We start from the raw sequence: 7,804 nt of genomic DNA on the forward strand, positions 1-7,804 counted from the left end.
TTAGCAGACGCTCTTATCCAGAGCGACTTACAAATTGGTGCGTTCACCGAGTACAGCACAATACAGTAGAGTTTAATTCAGCCGAGTACAGCACAATACAGTAGAGTTTAATTCAGCCGAGTACAGTCCAGTACAGCACAGTACAGTAGAGTTTAATTCAGCCGAGTACAGCACAGTAGAGTTTAATTCAGCCGAGTACAGCACAGTACAGTAGAGTTTAATTCAGCCGAGTACAGTCCAGTACAGCACAGTACAGTAGAGTTTAATTCAGCCGAGTACAGCACAGTACAGTAGAGTTTAATTCAGCCGAGTACAGCACAGCACAGTAGAGTTTAATTCAGCCGAGTACAGCACAGTACAGTAGAGTTTAATTCAGCCGAGTACAGTCCAGTACAGTAGAGTTTAATTCAGCCGAGTACAGTCCAGTACAGTAGAGTTTAATTCAGCCGAGTACAGTCCAGTACAGCACAGTACAGTAGAGTTTAATTCAGCCGAGTACAGCACAGTAGAGTTTAATTCAGCCGAGTACAGTCCAGTACAGTAGAGTTTAATTCAGCCGAGTACAGCACAGTACAGTAGAGTTTAATTCAGCCGAGTACAGCACAGCACAGTAGAGTTTAATTCAGCCGAGTACAGCACAGTACAGTAGAGTTTAATTCAGCCGAGTACAGTCCAGTACAGTAGAGTTTAATTCAGCCGAGTACAGTACAGTACAGTAGAGTTTAATTCAGCCGAGTACAGCACAGTACAGCACAGTAGAGTTTAATTCAGCCGAGTACAGCACAATACAGTAGAATTTAATTCAGCCGAGTACAGCACAGTAGAGTTTAATTCAGCCGAGTACAGTACAGTAGAGTTTAATTCAGCCGAGTACAGTACAGTACAGTAGAGTTTAATTCAGCCGAGTACAGTACAGTACAGTAGAGTTTAATTCAGCCGAGTACAGTACAGCACAGTAGAGTTTAATTCAGCCGAGTACAGTACAGTACAGTAGAGTTTAATTCAGCCGAGTACAGTACAGCACAGTAGAGTTTAATTCAGCCGAGTACAGCACAGTACAGTAGAGTTTAATTCAGCCGAGTACAGTACAGCACAGTTGAGTTTAATTCAGCCGAGTACAGTACAGCACAGTAGAGTTTAATTCAGCCGAGTACAGCACAGTAGAGTTTAATTCAGCCGAGTACAGCACAATACAGTAGAGTTTAATTCAGCCGAGTACAGCACAGTAGAGTTTAATTCAGCCGAGCACAGCACAGTAGAGTTTAATTCAGCCGAGTATAGCACAATACAGTAGAGTTTAATTCAGCCGAGTACAGTACAGTACAGTAGAGTTTAATTCAGCCAAGTACAGCCGATTACAGCACAGTACAGTACAGTACAGTACAGTGCAGTACAGAGAAATTCAGTAGAGTACAGTACAATAGAGTTTAGTAGAGTCCAGTGTAATTCAGTAGAGTACTGTACAGTAGACTACAGTACAGTGTAATAACACGTTTAATTTGTATAGCGCTTTTCATTACAGCAAGAATCTCAACGACGCTCGTAAAAACAAAACATTATGGTAAGCCTATTGACAGTTCTGACTGGGTTAGGGTTAGATCTCCCACAGCCACCCACTGCAGTCCAGAACAGTTGAATTCAGTACAGTACAGTACAGTACAGTTTAATTCCGTAGAGTACAGTACAGTTGAGTTTAATTCCGTAGAGTACAGTACATTAGAGTACAGTACATTTGAGTTTAATTCCGTAGAGTATAGTACATTAGAGTACAGTACCAAAGTTATTTAATTCAGTAGACTACAGTACAGTTGCGTTTAATTCCGTAGAGTACGGTAGAATATAATTCTAAAGTACTGTACTTATACTGTACTGAACTATACTTCACTTTCTTTACTCTATTGTACTGTACTGAATACACTATGCTTTTCACTGAATACACAACTTTTGTTACTGTACTCTGTATACTGTGCTGAATTAAACTCTACTGTACTGTACTCTGCTTAGTTAAACTGCTGTACTGTACTCTACTGTATACTGTATTGTACTCTGCTATATACTGTGCTGTACTCTGCTGTATACTGTACTGTACTCTGCTGTACACTGCTATATACTGTACTCTACTGTATACTGTACTGTACTCTGTTATATACTGTACTCTACTGTATACTGTGCTGTACTCTATTGTATTGTACACTACTTTTCTGTGCTGTACTCTGCTGTCTGGTGTTGTATTGTACTGTACACTACTGTATACTGTGCTGTACTCTACTGTATACTACTGTATACTACTGTATACTGTGCTGTACAATACTGTATACTGTGCTGTATACTACTGTATACTGTGCTGTATACTGTACTGTACTCGACTGCCGTATTGTACTGTACTGTACACTCTACTTTTCTTTTACTGTCCTCTACTGTATAATGTACTCTCCTGTATACTGTACTCTACTATATACTGTACTCTACTATATACTGTACTCTACTATATACTGTACTCTACTGTATACTGTACTCTACTGTATACTGTGCTGTACTGTATACTGTACTCTACTGTATGCTGTACTCTACTGTATGCTGTACTCTACTGTATGCTGTACTCTACTGTATACTGTGCTGTACTCTACTGTATTCGACTGCCGTACTGTACTGTACACTCTACATTTCTTTTACTGTCCTCTACTGTATACTGTACTCTGCTGTATATTGTACTCTACTATATACTGTACTCTACTGTGTACTCTGCTGTATACTGTATTCTACTGTGTACTCTGCTGTATACTGTACTCTACTGTACTGTTGACTGTGCTGTACTCTACTGTATACTGTACTCTACTCTACTGTATACTGTGCTGTACTCTACTGTATACTGTACTCTGCTGTATATTGTACTCTACTATATACTGTACTCTACTGTGTACTCTGCTGTATACTGTATTCTACTGTATACTCTGCTGTATACTGTACTGTATACTGTACTCTGCTGTATACTGTACTCTACTGTATGCTGTACTCTACTGTGTGCTGAACTCTACTGTACTGTGCTGTATACTACTTTTCTTTACTGTACTCTACTGTATACTGTACTCTACTGTATACTACTTTTCTTTACTGTACTCTACTGTATACTGTACTGTACTGTATGCTGTACTCTGATGTATACTGTACTGTACTGTATGCTGTACTCTACTGTATGCTGAAATCTGCTGTATACTGTACTCTACTGTACTGTATACTGTACTCTGCTGTATACTGTACTGTACTGTATGCTGTACTCTGCTGTATGCTGTACTCTGCTGTATACTGTACTGTACTGTATGCTGTACTCTGCTGTATACTGTACTGTACTGTATGCTGTACTCTGCTGTATACTGTACTCTGCTGTATGCTGTACTCTACTGTATACTGTACTCTACTGTATACTGTACTGTACTGTATGCTGTACTCTGCTGTATACTGTACTCTGCTGTATGCTGTATGCTGTACTCTACTGTATACTGTACTCTACTGTATACTGTACTGTATGCTGTACTCTGCTGTATACTGTACTGTACTGTATGCTGTACTCTACTGTATGCTGTACTCTACTGTATACTGTACTGTATGCTGTACTCTGCTGTATACTGTACTGTACTGTATGCTGTACTCTGCTGTATACTGTACTCTACTGTATACTGTACTGTACTGTATGCTGTACTCTGCTGTATGCTGTACTGTACTGTATGCTGTACTCTGCTGTATGCTGTACTGTACTGTATGCTGTACTCTGCTGTATACTGTACTGTACTGTATGCTGTACTCTGCTGTATGCTGTATGCTGTACTGTACTGTATGCTGTACTCTGCTGTATGCTGTACTCTGCTGTATACTGTACTGTACTGTATGCTGTACTCTGCTGTATGCTGTACTCTGCTGTATACTGTACTCTGCTGTATACTGTACTGTACTGTATGCTGTACTCTGCTGTATGCTGTACTGTACTGTATGCTGTACTCTGCTGTATACTGTACTCTACTGTATGCTGTACTCTACTGTGTGCTGAACTCTACTGTACTGTGCTGTATACTACTTTTCTTTACTGTACTCTACTGTATACTGTACTGTACTGTATGCTGTACTCTGATGTATACTGTACTGTACTGTATGCTGTACTCTACTGTATGCTGAAATCTGCTGTATACTGTACTCTACTGTACTGTATACTGTACTCTGCTGTATACTGTACTGTACTGTATGCTGTACTCTGCTGTATGCTGTACTCTGCTGTATACTGTACTGTACTGTATGCTGTATGCTGTACTCTGCTGTATACTGTACTCTGCTGTATGCTGTACTCTACTGTATACTGTACTCTACTGTATACTGTACTGTACTGTATGCTGTACTCTGCTGTATACTGTACTCTGCTGTATGCTGTATGCTGTACTATACTGTATACTGTACTCTACTGTATACTGTACTGTACTGTATGCTGTACTCTGCTGTATACTGTACTCTACTGTATGCTGTACTCTACTGTATACTGTACTGTATGCTGTACTCTGCTGTATACTGTACTGTACTGTATGCTGTACTCTGCTGTACACTGTACTCTACTGTATACTGTACTGTACTGTATGCTGTACTCTGCTGTATGCTGTACTGTACTGTATGCTGTACTCTGCTGTATGCTGTACTGTACTGTATGCTGTACTCTGCTGTATACTGTACTGTACTGTATGCTGTACTCTGCTGTATGCTGTATGCTGTACTGTACTGTATGCTGTACTCTGCTGTATGCTGTACTCTGCTGTATACTGTACTCTACTGTATACTGTACTGTACTGTATGCTGTACTCTGCTGTATGCTGTACTGTACTGTATGCTGTACTCTGCTGTATGCTGTATACTGTACTCTGCTGTATGCTGTACTCTGCTGTATGCTGTACTCTGCTGTATACTGTACTGTACTGTATGCTGTACTCTGCTGAATGCTGTACTCTGCTGTATACTGTACTCTGCTGTATACTGTACTGTACTGTATGCTGTACTCTGCTGTATGCTGTACTGTACTGTATGCTGTACTCTGCTGTATGCTGTACTCTGCTGTATGCTGTACTCTGCTGTATGCTGTACTCTGCTGTATACTGTACTCTGCTGTATGCTGAAATCTGCTGTATACTGTACTCTACTGTACTGTATGCTGTACTCTACTGTACTGTATGCTGTACTCTACTGTACCGTATGCTGTACTCTACTGTACTGTATACTGTACTCTGCTGTATTGTATTGTACTGTACACTACTGTATACTGTGCTGTACTCTACTGTATACTGTGCTGTACACTACTGCATACTGTGCTGTACACTACTGTATACTGTGCTGTACACTACTGTATACTGTGCTGTACTCTACTGTATACTGTGCTGTACTCTACTGTATACTGTACCCTACTGTGTGCTGTACTCTACTGTACTGTGCTGTATACTGTACTCTACTGTATACTACTTTTCTTTACTGTACTCTGCTGTATACTGTACTGTACTGTATGCTGTACTCTGCTGTATGCTGTACTCTACTGTACTGTGCTGTATACTGTACTCTACTGTGTACTGTAGTCTACTGTGTACTGTACTCTGCTGTGTACTGTACTGTACGCTGTACTCTGCGGTATACTGTACTCTACTGTACTGTGCTGTATACTGTACTCTACTGTGTACTGTACTCTGCTGTATACTGTACTCTGCTGTATGCTGTACTCTACTGTATGCTGTACTCTACTGTATGCTGTACTCTACTGTGTACTGTACTCTACTGTACTGTGCTGTATACTGTACTGTGCTGTATACTGTACTCTACTGTATACTGTACTCTACTGTATAATACTTTTCTTTACTGTACTCTGCAGTATACTGTACTCTGCTGTGTACTGTACTCTACTGTATACTGTAATGTACTGTATACTGTACTCTGCTGTATACTGTACTCTACTTTATACTACTTTTCTTTACTGTACTCTGCTGTATACTGTACTCTACTGTATACTACTTTTCTTGACTGTACTCTGCTGTATACTGTACTCTGCTGTATACTGTACTCTGCTGTATACTGTACTGTATACTGTATGCTGTACTCTACTGTATACTACTTTTCTTTACTGTACTCTGCTGTATACTGTACTCTACTGTATACTGTACTCTACTGTATACTGTACTCTATTGTATACTGTATACTGTACTCTACTGTATACTGTACTCTGCTGTATACTGTACTCTACTGTATGCTGTACTCTACTGTGTGCTGAACTCTACTGTACTGTGCTGTATACTACTTTTCTTTACTGTACTCTACTGTATACTGTACTCTACTGTATACTACTTTTCTTTACTGTACTCTACTGTATACTGTACTGTACTGTATGCTGTACTCTGATGTATACTGTACTGTACTGTATGCTGTACACTACTGTATGCTGAAATCTGCTGTATACTGTACTCTACTGTACTGTATACTGTACTCTGCTGTATACTGTACTGTACTGTATGCTGTACTCTGCTGTATGCTGTACCCTGCTGTATACTGTACTGTACTGTATGCTGTACTCTGCTGTATGCTGTACTCTGCTGTATACTGTACTCTGCTGTATGCTGTACTCTACTGTATACTGTACTCTACTGTATACTGTACTGTACTGTATGCTGTACTCTGCTGTATGCTGTATGCTGTACTCTACTGTATACTGTACTCTACTGTATACTGTACTGTACTGTATGCTGTACTCTGCTGTATACTGTACTGTACTGTATGCTGTACTCTACTGTATGCTGTACTCTACTGTATACTGTACTGTATGCTGTACTCTGCTGTATACTGTACTGTACTGTATGCTGTACTCTGCTGTATACTGTACTCTACTGTATACTGTACTGTACTGTATGCTGTACTCTGCTGTATGCTGTGCTGTACTGTATGCTGTACTCTGCTGTATGCTGTACTGTACTGTATGCTGTACTCTGCTGTATACTGTACTGTATGCTGTACTCTGCTGTATGCTGTACTGTACTGTATGCTGTACTCTGCTGTATGCTGTACTATGCTGTATACTGTACTCTCCTGTATACTGTACTCTACTGTATGCTGTACTCTGCTGTATACTGTACTCTACTTTATACTACTTTTCTTTACTGTACTCTGCTGTATACTGTACTCTACTGTATACTACTTTTCTTGACTGTACTCTGCTGTATACTGTACTCTGCTGTATACTGTACTCTGCTGTATACTGTACTGTATACTGTATGCTGTACTCTACTGTATACTACTTTTCTTTACTGTACTCTGCTGTATACTGTACTCTACTGTATACTGTACTCTACTGTATACTGTACTCTATTGTATACTGTATACTGTACTCTACTGTATACTGTACTCTGCTGTATACTGTACTCTACTGTATGCTGTACTCTACTGTGTGCTGAACTCTACTGTACTGTGCTGTATACTACTTTTCTTTACTGTACTCTACTGTATACTGTACTCTACTGTATACTACTTTTCTTTACTGTACTCTACTGTATACTGTACTGTACTGTATGCTGTACTCTGATGTATACTGTACTGTACTGTATGCTGTACACTACTGTATGCTGAAATCTGCTGTATACTGTACTCTACTGTACTGTATACTGTACTCTGCTGTATACTGTACTGTACTGTATGCTGTACTCTGCTGTATGCTGTACCCTGCTGTATACTGTACTGTACTGTATGCTGTACTCTGCTGTATGCTGTACTCTGCTGTATACTGTACTCTGCTGTATGCTGT

The sequence above is a fragment of the Oncorhynchus nerka genome, linkage group LG9b (assembly GCF_034236695.1).
Source record: "Oncorhynchus nerka isolate Pitt River linkage group LG9b, Oner_Uvic_2.0, whole genome shotgun sequence".
Taxonomy (NCBI): domain Eukaryota; kingdom Metazoa; phylum Chordata; class Actinopteri; order Salmoniformes; family Salmonidae; genus Oncorhynchus; species Oncorhynchus nerka.